Consider the following 13,726-nt stretch of genomic DNA (forward strand, 5'->3'; position numbering starts at 1 on the left):
GGGTGCAACACAGGGACTGAGGTAACCCATCCTAGTACTACTCTTGCCCAAGCATGCTTAACTTCTAGGATTCAATGATGGTTGGAAATCTTGGGGATATTCTGTTGCTGCATCAAAATGCAACAAATGAAAAGTTTTTTCAATCCCATGGCCATTTGGATCCAGTGGAAAAATTATGGAAAAAGCCTCTACAGATCCTAAACCCTTTGATTTGAACCTCATCGTTAATAAGCTGTGCACCAAAAATGGGGCCTTTTGGTCTATACTGAACCCTTTGATTTGAGTGCTTTTTATTACCGTGCCAGCATAAAATGAGGCCCACAAAAAAAAGAGCCAGCATCATCCATCGGCCTTCAAATTTGAGGCAAATTCAATGACGGGCCCAAAAATGAATGACTTAGATCATCCATTCAAGTGGACCCCACTGTTTTTTGAGGCTGCACCCGCATGCACAGTTTAAAATCTCATAATACACATTCTATGTGAAAATTTCCACAAATTGGACGGTTAAGATAGGGTTGCCGAGCGGGGGGCATGGATACCTGGGATCAGCACCATGGTTCGTTCAAACCTGAATTGATTTATAAGGTCAATAAATAGGCTATACCAACCTGATCAATCATGGGTTGGTCTGCGCGTAAAATCCAGGTCTTAAATCTAACACTGAAACCATGCTCAATTTCTAAAAGGGCAAAAAAAAAAAAAAAAAATTAAATAAATAACACCCACGTATATATTTCAAATTGCACTAAATATGTTTTTGGTTGGGAAGTTGTAAGGCCTGTAGTTTTTTAGAAGTTTTGCTGGGAGCTGGATCAGTTATCTTTTACCATGATGAAATTATGAATAGTTTCTACTTGTTTCTCTCGATGGTTCAGGAGTATGCTCTTGACGATAATGCTATGTAAATGCAAGTCGGGACCTCTGGTCCCCAATGTAATTTTCATGGTATAAATATATTGTCAACTTTCAAAAAAACATATTACACTAAATATAATGGCATGCTTGGTAGCCTGACAGGTTTGGACTCTGGATGCCAGTCATGGTTTCAACCCTACCTTCATCATCATCGTCGTCAACTCTCTTGAATTGACTCCTTCTACCTGGCCGCTTTCTTGCCCTAGTCTGTGTTTTGCCCTACAAAGTCAATCAAAACTTGTTTGACTGAGTTGAGACCGTGTCAATTAAGTACTCAATCGTGCCATGCCAAGTCAACTAGGATTTGTGATTAGGAATGGCCGATGGGAAAAAGCATGAAGGTTGATTATATGATTCGGATATGTAAGGGATCACCTGAGTCTGAATATTTGTAATACCATTGGTGTTCTTCTGAATGGGGATAGCAAGATGGGGTTTATTTTATCCTTGGATAGGCTTTCTATCTTCCATCCACAGCCAGAACAGCCCCACCTAATGGGTATGCTATAAAGCAGTGTTGCCAATCCCAATGGTTTATTCAAGACAAATTATCCAAGCAGGATAGCCAATCCCTGGAATGGCTTATCCAAGGAGTAATGTCCCCGTGGAGAAACAGCCCCATTGGGGTAATCACAAAGCAAGAGAAAACTACGCACCTTCCCAGGTCACAAGCTCACAACCAGTAGCAACAGACTTCTTGCTCAGTTGCAAGCAATCGAAGAACCTATCTGACCATTTTCTGCTTATATCTCTCAAATTAATACAAGTACCTTCACGAGTCTGTTTGTGACATATCAGAAAATTCACAACTGCTGAATGTGAAGAATGATCGAATCAGCCTCATAACTTAGCATCTGTGCACTGCCATTTCCTTTGTTATCATCACATCTGCCAATACAAAGAGCCAAAACATTTAAGAAAAAGAAAGCAGAATTATACAAGTCAAAAGAAGTCCAAGATCCATCAAAGAAAACATTGTTGGGATAGTAGTCCAACAAAACACATTGCAAGGTCATTCTCTAAGAGAAGATTCATTTAACAAGGGTGCGGTTGAATTCGTGAAGCTTTAATTTCAAAGTATATATATGAGATAAGGGGAGTGCCATTTCTAAGTACAGAAAATTAAGAAAGTGGCAATGAAGGAACAACAATATGCTAGATCAGGTTACTATCATACATATAAACAAGGGCAACAAATCACATTGACTAAATCCTTGATGAGAAGGCCATGTCAATGCCGACAACAAATAAAGCAATTGGATTGAAGTTCAAACTAAACCTTTTTTTTAGAAAAGAAATTGTTACCATTTGGCCGAGAGAAACACATCCTGACATCATACGCTTCTAGTATTCCAATGAATGGAAGCAATAGCGAATTTGAACACAAGCATCAATCATCATCGAAAAATGTAGGGCAGATAGAGTGGGGGTCGTGGTGGGGTTGGGGCGTGCAGAGGGGCGAGGGGGGTTAGAAAGGACCCTCCTAGAGTTCTAAGTTGGGTGCATAGCGGTCCATGCATGCAGCCATGGATTTAAGTTTAATAATGGTATAAGCATATGATGGGCGCAGGTGAGGGGAAGATATTTGGTTGTGGGTAGTGGCCCCTCTGCATCATGCTTACGTAACCTATATGAATTAGCTGTCCATAGAAGGACGAGTATATAAGATGATTTACAAGGAGGGGGGTAATTGTGGTGCAGAATTTGGTCTTTTGGAGAAATTGCAAAGATGATGAGATCTCTTCCATCAAATAAATTTTAGAGAGCTTCATTCAATCTACATCCCCATCGATGAACTTCATAAGAGAGGTCGATTTGGGAAGCTGATGTATCCTTCTCAATGAAATATTTCCTTGCTACTGATTTTGGTTCTTTTTCCAATCATGCCATTATTAGGGGAGCACCAATTCTTCCTAAAGATGGCCTTCTATAGAATGATGATGGCGAGATGTAGGGACTAATGACATCCTAGAAAAGAAAGAATTTATACTTGCTAGCATGTGTTTCCTTTGTAGAGAAGGGGAGAAATCAACCAAAAAACTCATCTGTTGCAAGGTGGTACCAACAGTGGGGTGTCATATCCTTAAATGATTCAAAGTAGTTCGGGAGTTTCCAGTCATGATATTGGACATTTTCCTCGAGTAGAAAAATTGTCTAATTCGGGAATAAAAAATATTAGTAAATGACTATTCACACTTTTCGGATAAGCAAGAGTGATGATGTTTTGAAAGTTCTCATGTGTGATACTTAAAATTAACTGAACCAGGAATCAAAGACTTTGGAATAAAGAAGAAGTATGTTGGTGCTTTACGTATACCAACGATGAGTGAAAAGATCTGTCTAATCCGGGAGCTATACAAATACGTATTTTCCTTGTGTGGGAAGTTAAAAAGTTTTAGTGTTTTTTGGTTTTGGCGGTTATATTAACATGCAACCCCTCAAAGGCAATGAGGTTTGCACGATGAAAAGTGTGAAGGACACCTGCTTTCTTAGGATTGGAGGATGGTTTATGTCTAGTAGGGATAATCTATAACCTGAAGGAAGAATTAATGAAGATTTTGGGAAGCGCCACTTCGGCACAATTAATGTTGCTTCATGATAGTGGGAGTTTTTTCTTAATTTTGGTTAATTGACTTCTCCTCAGCCTCCATTCCGAGACGATATGTTCTTGTTAGGTGATTCTCTTCTTTACTCCCTCTGGGTTTGGGGTCTTGGATTTAAGATGGAAGATCAGAGCGGTTCGTTTTGATCTTCCCCTTGCCCTTCTTTTTCACTTCTTGGCTCTTGGCAAAAAAAGGAAGTTGCCAGTGGATTTGTTTGTGATGGAGACCTCCCTAAAAGTTTTGAAAAGGATGGCATTCCTGGAGGAATATGCTTACAAACACTTGCCTACTCAAAAAGAAGTTATTAAGGACTTTAAAACAGCAATGGAAGCTATTTAAGGAGGAAGCCAACGGGATGCCGGAAGCGCTGTTTAGGCTAACTAGTATGTGGACCATTAAAGAATCTCACTCCCCTTTGCACAAGCACCCCTTATTCATCAAATTATTGGAGGAAGAACAGACCTCAAGGCGCCTTCGTTGGGAGGAGGATAGGAAGAAGGGGACGCAGAAATTAGAGGCAATGATTTCTAGAAAGAGAGCATCAGAAGAGAAAGCTCCATCGGATGAGGAACTCTCAGCCTTAATTCTTAATGAGGAGGTGTTCGTTTCTGAGGTGGTGGGTCTTATTTTGGAATTAAAGAAATCCTCAATCTAGCTTGTCTCTATGGGGTTTTGGCGCAGAATCAGATTTTTTGAGATTGTTCTAGTGGGGTCCGACAGATCAGAGATAAGGTTGTTTGGACTTGATGGTAGCCTCACGTCTGTAAATGGCTAGGGGCGGCAGGTCCCCACATTTTTTGGGTGAAGTTCGAAGTAATCCAAAGGGGAAAATCAATTGATTAGGTCCCATTATGGCTTCTTTGACCATGGTCGTTTGCCTAATGAGGCTCTTATCTTACAAAATCCTTATTTTAGTTATGGTAGTGCTTTACTAATCCAATCATAGGATTGAATTGATGGGCGGTAGAAGCTGTTACTCGTGAAGATTAGTGAAGCAGGGGAGTTGATGTGGGCGAAGGGTTACTCTTTTTTATGATGTCTGTTTATGTCTATATGCTACCTTTTATCTCCATGGATAGAAGTATACTTCTGGCCTCCTTTATTCATGCTATGTAATACTTGACAGGACCTCTCGTCCCCAGTGTATATCTCACAAGTATCAATGAAATTTCTGTCATCTTTCAAAAGAAAAAAAGACTTTGGAATAAACAAGGATGACTACAATGGCATTGCCACCAATGAGGATCAACTCTATTCTAATTGGGCAAAGTCAAGGAAGTATTGGAATTTTTTTCGAAATGTATCAGTTAAATTTTATTAACAACAGCAAACTGATTTCAGAGTTAGGGAATAAGATGTCCCCCACGATGTAAAACAGTAGCAAAAGGCCCAACACAAAATGCCATGGATTACACTACATCCTTAAGAACCACACATCTTCCCTTTCTAGTCCTTTCGCTAATCTATTTGCCATAGAGTTAGCTGACCCACTTCATATGATTAAACTATGGTCATGCTGCCCGTCAAAGATCTTGAATCTCCATGATAAAGCTAGCCAAATTCCATCAAGGAACCTTAGAAGCTGCGCATGCGAGAGTATTTTGAAGAGTCATCAAGGGGCCTGAACCTGCTTTTACAAACCATTTGAGGCCGCAAAAGGAGAGCTTTGGCCTCTCCCTCATTTGAGTCTCAAATCCCTGTTGGAGCCAAGGATTGCATAATATTTTCCCCAACAAACCCCCCCAACCCCCCCCCCCCGGTTTTCGTATATGTCTTTAAACTCGGCCTGGAACTGATGACGGCGTCTAGCCCTGGCCGGCCTATACACAGTTGTAACTTGTAAGTTTCCACTTCATTTGACAGCCCGTCAAAGAGGCAAGAATAGATACTGTAAATTCCCGATTCTCTGAATCTTCCACCAATAATTTATCTTCTCTCCATATGATAATTATGCCTCATGATGTTACCCCTGGTGTTTAGTGCCGCCATCTTCTATTTCTTCTACCCAGTAAGTTGTTGATCAGTCTATCCCTAACCGTCAATGCCTTTTAATTCCAGTAACACCATTATGTCAACCCCACTACATCAAGGAAGTATTGGATTCTGTAAGCCCGCTTCAGGGCATCTACTATAAAATAGTATTTGAAACCTTTTGGGAACGCCTTGTCCCAACCATATTATAATAAATGGTTATATTTCAAAAAAAAAAAAGGAAGTATTGGAATTTGAGGATCGAGGTGATACAACTCGCGTGACTCATGACGTCTGCTAATCACCTTCTTTGTCTACATGTCCTAGAAAACATAGCTAGAGGGAAACAAATATGATATGACAATTCAGATTTAATCAAGGGAGAGAAAAGCTGCGAGCCTTCCCATGAAGTAAAGTCCAAATTCATAAACATGGAAAAACCATAATCATGGTCTCTACATGCAATCAACAAAAACATTCTAAAGAAGAGAGAACCCAATTTCAAAATCATTCAAATTGATTCAAGCAAAGTTCGTGAATAAAGATAGAAATTTAGCAAGGGAGATTCGGGAGAAAGAAGGTTTGATCGAGATCAAAACAGGCCCCCAAAGAGATCGAAATATTATGCTAAAGTTAATAGCAGGAGCCTAAAAGGCTACTTTAGGCTCTGTTTAGATGCTTAAGCATCATTTGGGCAAGTAAAGTCCAGGGAGGGGACAAGATTGTAAAACCTATTAAAGCCAGGTGCTTTAAAGCGTTTGGATGCAAGGGAGAGGGAGGGAGAGAGGGAGAAAGATGGACTACCTAAAAAATAACCCCCTTTTTGGGTTATTTCATATGGAAACCATTGTGATGCCACCTCACCGACATCTACCCGCAACCCACAATTGCATGGGAAGAGTCCTTGTTGCAAAACACAACCAATCATGATAAAGCATGAGAAAAGGGTATTTTTGGTGACGTTTTTTTTGCTTTAAACCCTTTTTTTTTTTTTTCGTAAACAAGTAAAATACTCTTAAACAGAAAGTGCATACATGTGTTTGAGCTTGGGCCGTAGACCATGTCTACAATTCATATAAATAATAGGAAGTCTATCCACTGGTCTTTTGTGCCAATCCAAGCTTTTGTGCTCATCTTACTGTTTTGATTTTTGCATCTTGTGTGTGCTAGACAAAAACTTACAGACTTAAAGTGACTAACCACAATACCAAATCAAATGCTATAATAGAGCTCATGCTCATTGAAGGATATAAATTGTTGCAACTAAGAGTTAAAATTCATGACTGCATAAAATGCATTTCAGGTTTTTCAAAAAAGTAAATCAAATAAAGGTATTTACCTTCAAAGTTTTCAATCCAGGCAATGGCACAAGTTTCTTCTGCTCTTGGGTGGTGAGGATTGTGTGAAGTTGATATATTCTTCGCTTTATCTACTTGCCTCCCTTCACTGGTTTTGTTTAGATGAATTACTTTCATTAATGTACTAGGTAGTGAGGAGTCTAGATGAATTACATTAACTAATTAGGGTACAAGGTTGCATGAATCCCGCAGCACTATCATTCATACTAACAACTTCTTCAAATGTCCCTTGCAGAGCATTCATTGCCACATTGTAACTCTCCATTGATCTTGCCCCTTCCTCTGCAATTTTGATAGATCGATGGCATAGATCATTGTATCGTGCAATCATTGATTGTTGACAATTATCTTTCCCTTCAACACTATGTTCATCCAACACAACGCTACTCTTAGCATTTCTTGTCCATCGTTTCAAGATGTAATGAGATGGGAGTGTGAATATGTTTGCTACTTTGAAAACATTTAATACATGTCTACAGAGAATACCTGTATATTCAAACATTAAGCAGCTACAACTTCCTCTCATTTCGGAAAAATTAAATGTGACAGTATGAGACACCATCGCTTCCTCAAATTGTGCCACCCTATATGTACAGAGTACCCCATCTTCTGCTATTTTATTTGCAACATAACCAAAGCATTCAAATAATTCAACTTGAAATTTCTTAAAAATCTCTTTAGTATAAAGGGATGCTGCTTGTTTTTCCATGGGCGATGACGTCTTCAAATGCGGGTCATGGTACATTGTCTCAAAATCCGCTTGAATTTCCTTAGAGTACAAACTGTTTAGAGCATTATCATATTGCCTAACAAACTCATCTAGACCGGTATGCACATTCACGCAACCATCAAAGAAAGACATTATACTTTCACTTGTCTGGGTTGTAGGCATTTCTGCAAAAAAAGTGCCCTTCAGGTATATCGGGACCCAATATCGGCGATCTTCATACAATAATAGGAGCCAATCATTCTTCCTAAGATCAAATTTATCAAGGAGAGATCCCCACCTTGATTCAAACTCAATAATTGTCTCAGTTTGGTAGATGCATTTTTGAAATTCCTCTTTGAAATTCTTACGAGTGAATACATGACCCAACTTTTCAGGCAATTTTCTTTGAATATGTGACATGCAAAAACGATGTTGTGTTTCTGGAAATACCTCAGCAATTGCAGCTTGAATAGCCCTATCTTGGTGAGTAATTATAGAGGCCGGATGGTGTCCAGATACTGCTGTAAGCCATGTCTTAAATAGCCAAACAAAAGATGATTTCGTCTCATCCGCGAGTAATGCACAACCAAACAACAGAGGCATACCATGATGGTTCACTCCTACAAATGGAGTGAATGGCAAGCCATATTTGTTCATCAAATATGTTGCTTCAAAGGTAACAACTTCACCAAAGTACTTGTAAGCCATCCTTGATGTAGCATCAATCCATAAAGCATTGGTCAATCGGCCTTCTTTGTCAACTTGTATTGCATAAAAGAACGAAGGATTCTCGTTTTGCATATACTTGAAGTAGTCAAGGACGGCTTGAGCATCACCCTTTGCAAAGTTCGTCTGCCGAACAGTACCGGGAGAACCAGTGCAATCTTGTTCCGAGGAACTAATATTGCTTGACCTACGTTCTATCAATCGATTTCTTACGGCATCAGATTTACCCCTATGAGATCGAAGAGATTGTACCTGACTTAGACTCAGTAGGGCATGGTTATGGTCCCTTTCAAAACTCTTTACAACCCACTTTCCAGCACATAACTTCTTCACAGCCATTGATGCCTTGCAGCCTACCCGAGTAATTGCCCGAGCACGCTTGCGTGGGCCTTCCTTGTTTACACGGAATCCCTCCTTGTCACAAACATATTGCTGAGCGATCATTGTTCTGTCACGCTGCGAACGATGTGAGTAATTGATACGGGTACCAAAACCCACACGCATGGCATATGCATTATAGAATGACCTCGCATCCTCATGAGATTCAAACTCCATACCTACATATGGCACAGGATTTCTATTCCCTTCAGATACATTTATGTCCCTTTTCACAGTATGTTCCATTCTGTTGACCTCACCCATATGACCTCTGTTATCCACTGAGGGCACCGATATGCAACCCTTCGTGGTATCATCTTCCCCGGCCACATCAGATTCTATTGACTCATCTCCATCTGTGGCGCTCTCCATATCACTGTAATGCTCATCAAAACCTGCATAGTTAGCTTTCTTACGTGGCATATTGAACAAATTGATAAATAGTATATCAGCCAATAAATAAATTGATAAATAGTATATATCCAATATCAGCCAATAAAAACTTTTGCGTAATAAAATGATTCAATTTACTACAAATTACTGCATACATCTGAATATTCAGCTAAAGTAAAATCAAGAAACAACAATGGTCCAGTTTCAACTTTCGAAAAATGCAGTAATTGGACAGTTCTAAGATGTAGAAGAAATACACAGTAAAGAATTGCATGTAATCAAGGGAAAATCAATAAGGAGTCATAGAAACTTTTTAGCATAGTTTCGAAACTCTCCCTTGTCCTCGTGGACTCCCCCGAGTCGACTCCGTTTTACCTTGGCCACATTCTTGTCCAAATCCGCATTTTAATCTATAAAGTCAATCAGAACTCCTTTGACTCACCCGAGTTATGACCGCGTCAACCTAGTACACAGCTGCGCCAATTGAATACTCAACCGCGTCGTGCCGAGTTGACTAGGATTTGATTTTGTTTTGGCCACGTTTTGACCCACATCCGCATTTTAAAACAGCACTTTTTAGGCAATGTCATTGTGTGTTCATCCCCTTTAGCTGATAGTGTCAACAAAGTATTTATTTTAATGTCACCAAAGTATTGAATCTTTTGAATGTTTCGACTCTACTGCCTCTTTTGGAAGCTCCAAGATTAGTTCAAAGGTTTGATCGGATACATTCGTAAAAAAAAACTGCAAAATTCTACTTTCAAGCACTAGCCAGGAAGAGAGAGGGAACAAGTACTCAAAGTATTCATTAATTTATAGCATAAATTCATGATTGGGAGATGGTATTTCCATCCCCTTGTTTTGGTACCTTCCTCCAATCCTCCCTTCTCTTTCTTTAGAATTTTCCCATTGGCTATTAGATTCCTAATGAGTACTAACTACAAACAGCCACAGAGAAGATTCTAAATAGACAGGGGGGTGGAAGATACCAAAACAACGGGTAGAAATATCAAGTACCTTCCTTTTTTTTTAACGGCTAAAAATTGTATTAAAAGAAGTGGCAGAAGCCAGGGACTGAGCTGGCACAGTACAAAGTATCATAGAAAAAAATACAAAGAGTAGGCATAAGCCGAAAGATCAAGGTTGGAGATAGTCATATAATACCAGTCCTTCCTTAAAGACCCCATCCCTAGCTGATCAGTCAGCTTCGCTATTAGCCTATGATTTATGGACACGGACATGAGTGTCACGTGTCGACCCAGACACGGAGTGTCAAACACAGCAAACTCCCATAATTTAGACATGGGGACGTGGCTAAAATAGAAAGTGCATATTATCATGACTTGTGACACAGATTCATGTGCCAAGTTTCGACACGGATACGAGGTATCTGACATGGAAACCCCTAAATCTAGAAATAGTGGCACACTCATATACGTACATACATATAAAGTTACTGACACTTCTAGCAGTACACTTAAAAGTGTCTGAAGGAGTGTCGACACGGGTGTCGTGTCTGACATGACACGACACGTGTGCCAGCAATAAATTCAAAGTGTCGCCCAAATCATAGTTATTAGCAGACATCCTAACATGCTAGAAAGAAAAATTAGAGCCCCGTATGAGGTCCTGAATATCATCTAAGAGCGAGGCATACCTCCACGGGGTGGATGAGGACCCACTAAGCCAATGAATCACATTCAGGGCATCCCCTTCCAGCTCCACATCCGCTAAGGCGTCTCTATATATGAGTTTGATTCCCTGGTATACTACTCGCACCTCCAAGGTTTTAAATTTCGGTTTCGGTGTCAGTTTCGGTCATACCGAAACCAAAACGTTTCGGTTTCGGGCCGAAATTTCGGCCAAAATCATGTAAAAATATGATTATGATTTCGTTTTTTTTTTTATAATTTCGGTGTAAATTTTAGCGATTTCAGTGGAAATTTTGGCTACTTCGGTGAATATTTAATAAATTTCGATGGGAATTATAACATTTCGGTGGACTTTTTTAAAATTTTGGTGGATCTATTTAAAATTCCGGTGAAAATTTTGTAAAAAAGGCTAAAAACGAAATTTCAACCGAAATTTCAGTGACATTTTGGCGAAATCTTGTAAAGAAATTACTTCATGTAAATTTCGTTTCGGTCGCGGCAGAAACCGAAATATCTCGATCGAAACGAAACGTAACGTTTCTGCTGAAATTTAAAACCATGCGCACCTCCACCTCATTTGAGTCTGCTTCACCAATGGGGCTTGAGAACACCCACCTAGCTTTACCAAACTCGTCCCTAAGTGCCCCTCCTATCCCAGCCAGACCCGGGTTGCCCGAGCTAGACCCATCAAAATTTAAGTTCAGATGACCAAGAGTTTGCAATTTCCATTCCTGCATAGGAACACTCCTACTCACTGAGTTGGAGCAGATTTCTCTCCACGCATTCCATAGGTTAAAAGCAGAGACAAGCCAAAATGAGGGGATGATCATCACCAAAGATATAGTCAAGGCAATAACTTTCAAAAACACATAAGCAGAAGTCTTGACTGATCCCTTGAACACACGAGCATTCCTCTCTTTCCAAATCACCCAAGGAAACTTTCCATAAGGTTTTACCTTTTCTTTTTCCATTTGTTTAGATACTATCCCTCTAAGAGGTCGATTGAGACTTTCTAGAAATGCCCACGAAATAACAAATCTTCGAAGCAACTAACTCCATACCTCCCTTGCTAATTTGCAATGAATGAAAATGCGGTCCAGAGATTCCCCCGCCTCCACACAAAGGGCGCAATGATCTATGATGAGCATCTGCCTGCTTCGAAGAAAGTCAGCTGTCTGAATCCTGTTAAGGGAGCTGTCCATCCGAACGTACAAACTCTGGGTGGGGCCTGGATCCCCACACCCTGGCTACTCTAGAGGTCGCAGGGCCAGTAACCAGATAAAGATAGGACTTGACAGTAAACTCACCATAGTAAACTCACCATAAAAAGTCTAGATCCTTCTTTATTTTTAATTTATTCAATATTGAGCATAGTTTCAAAACTCCCCCGCATCAACATAGACTCCCCCGATTCGACCCTGTTTGCCCCGGCCGCATTTTGCGTGTTGACCTACAAAGTCAATAAAAACTGCTTTCACTCTCCCGAGTTATGACTGTCATCCGAGTACTCAGCCGCGTCGTGCCGAGTCGATTAGGATTTTCTTCATCCGCATTTTGACCCGCATCCGTGTTTTGAAACACTGATATTGAGTTCTACATCAAAGTGGCAGCCTCAAAATAGGCTCCAATCATACATCATTCTTGAAAAAATGCAGCCAGGACTTGGCAGGGTTAAAAAAAAACTGGCCTCCCATCTCCTTGTTTTATCGGTACCTGTTTCTAATAACAATGGTCTAAATGAAATGAAGGCAAGATGCTAAGACATGGGGAAAATTCCCTAAGGCCATGTTTGGCAATCATGATTTCCCTTTTTTTCATGATAAATTAGGAGCCGTTTGGATACACGGATTTTAGAATCCGGGATTTCTTCAAAATTCTAGCTAAGAGACAAGAGAAGAAGAGGACCGGCCGTCATTTTTGACTTGTTTTTTACTTCTTGCCCTTCTTTCCAACAGCAAGAGAGTAGCAGATCCTCCCATATTTCCAAGTTTTAGAAATTGTAGGATGCGGGAGAGATTTTTAAAACCTGAATTTCTCACTCAAAATCCAAGAAACGCTGTCAGGACAGCATGTAGCAGCTTGATCATGAACCCTCTTTTACACGGTTTTCAAACTAAAAACCTAGATTCTAAAATCCGTATATCCAAATGGCCCCTAAGTTTCTCAAGTGGTGGGAAAAAAATTTAAGGCCATGTTTGGCAGTCATGATTTCCCTTTTTTTTTAATGATAAATTAGTTTCTCAAGTGGTGAGAGAGGACGCGAATGAGTAGAGGGTGAGAAGTTGCTAAAAAAACAAGAAAAAAATAAATCCATCAAATTTTGGGTGGCGTTTTTTGTTTCCTTATTTATCAGGCTTTTCTTACCCTCTCCTTACTCAGTCCCTCTCGTGTCTAACCCTCTGTTAAAGTATAAAAGATAAATAACGCCTCTCTCCAACGGCTTAAGCTTTTGAAGGTACTGGTTCTTTCACACCCTCTCCCACCCTCCCTAACCATTGGGTAAGCTAGTAATATTCCAAGAAAAAAAAAATTATGGTAGTCAAACATGCCCTAAAACTCAATCAGAAACAATGCAAATGATGTCCAGACGAGATGGAATTATGGTGGGAAGAAAAAACCCTAGAATCGAACCTATAGATAATGAAAAACAAAAAGCACAATAAGGGGAATTCGAAAAAGCCAACCTCTGTAACAGGTGAAAAAGAGGGTTTATCACGGCTGAAAAATCGAGCTCCCCACCAGCGATTTTCGAGGGGTTTACCGACGAAATCCGACAAAAATGCGAGGGTTTTCCAGTGCCGGAGTCCCTTCACCCCCTCACAAATGTTTTAGGTCTTTGGAGAACAAAAATTACGTGCACCAACATACGTGGGGTCACAGTATTCAAAGATCAGTTGTTGGGGCCAACAAATGAACGATCTAGATTTTCGAACAAGGTGGGGGCCAATGAATTGCACAAATAAACGATCTACATATATATATATATATATATATACACTAGTGTAGCCACGATGTTTT

At 40.0% G+C, this 13,726-nt stretch overlaps 1 pseudogene across 2 annotated transcripts; it reads right to left on the reverse strand.

The window, feature by feature from the left end:
* Nucleotides 1-883: 883 nt before the first annotated feature.
* On the reverse strand, nucleotides 884-13,641 carry LOC143862049 (protein FAR1-RELATED SEQUENCE 5 pseudogene; annotated as a pseudogene). 2 transcript variants are annotated; one of them, XR_013240133.1, is made up of 3 exons: nucleotides 13,393-13,641; nucleotides 6,832-9,058; nucleotides 884-1,806 (listed from the first exon to the last, which is right to left on the reverse strand). The product of XR_013240133.1 is annotated as a protein FAR1-RELATED SEQUENCE 5 pseudogene, transcript variant X2 (transcript). The 2 variants fall into 2 exon arrangements; XR_013240132.1 differs by having other exon boundaries at nucleotides 6,832-9,039; nucleotides 13,393-13,640.
* Between the last annotated feature and the right edge of the window lie 85 nt (nucleotides 13,642-13,726).

Source organism: Tasmannia lanceolata, unplaced genomic scaffold, assembly GCF_043159265.1.
Source record: "Tasmannia lanceolata isolate RefF3 unplaced genomic scaffold, GAP_Taslan_0.1 ptg000037l, whole genome shotgun sequence".
In the NCBI taxonomy this organism is placed as follows: Eukaryota; Viridiplantae; Streptophyta; class Magnoliopsida; order Canellales; family Winteraceae; genus Tasmannia; species Tasmannia lanceolata.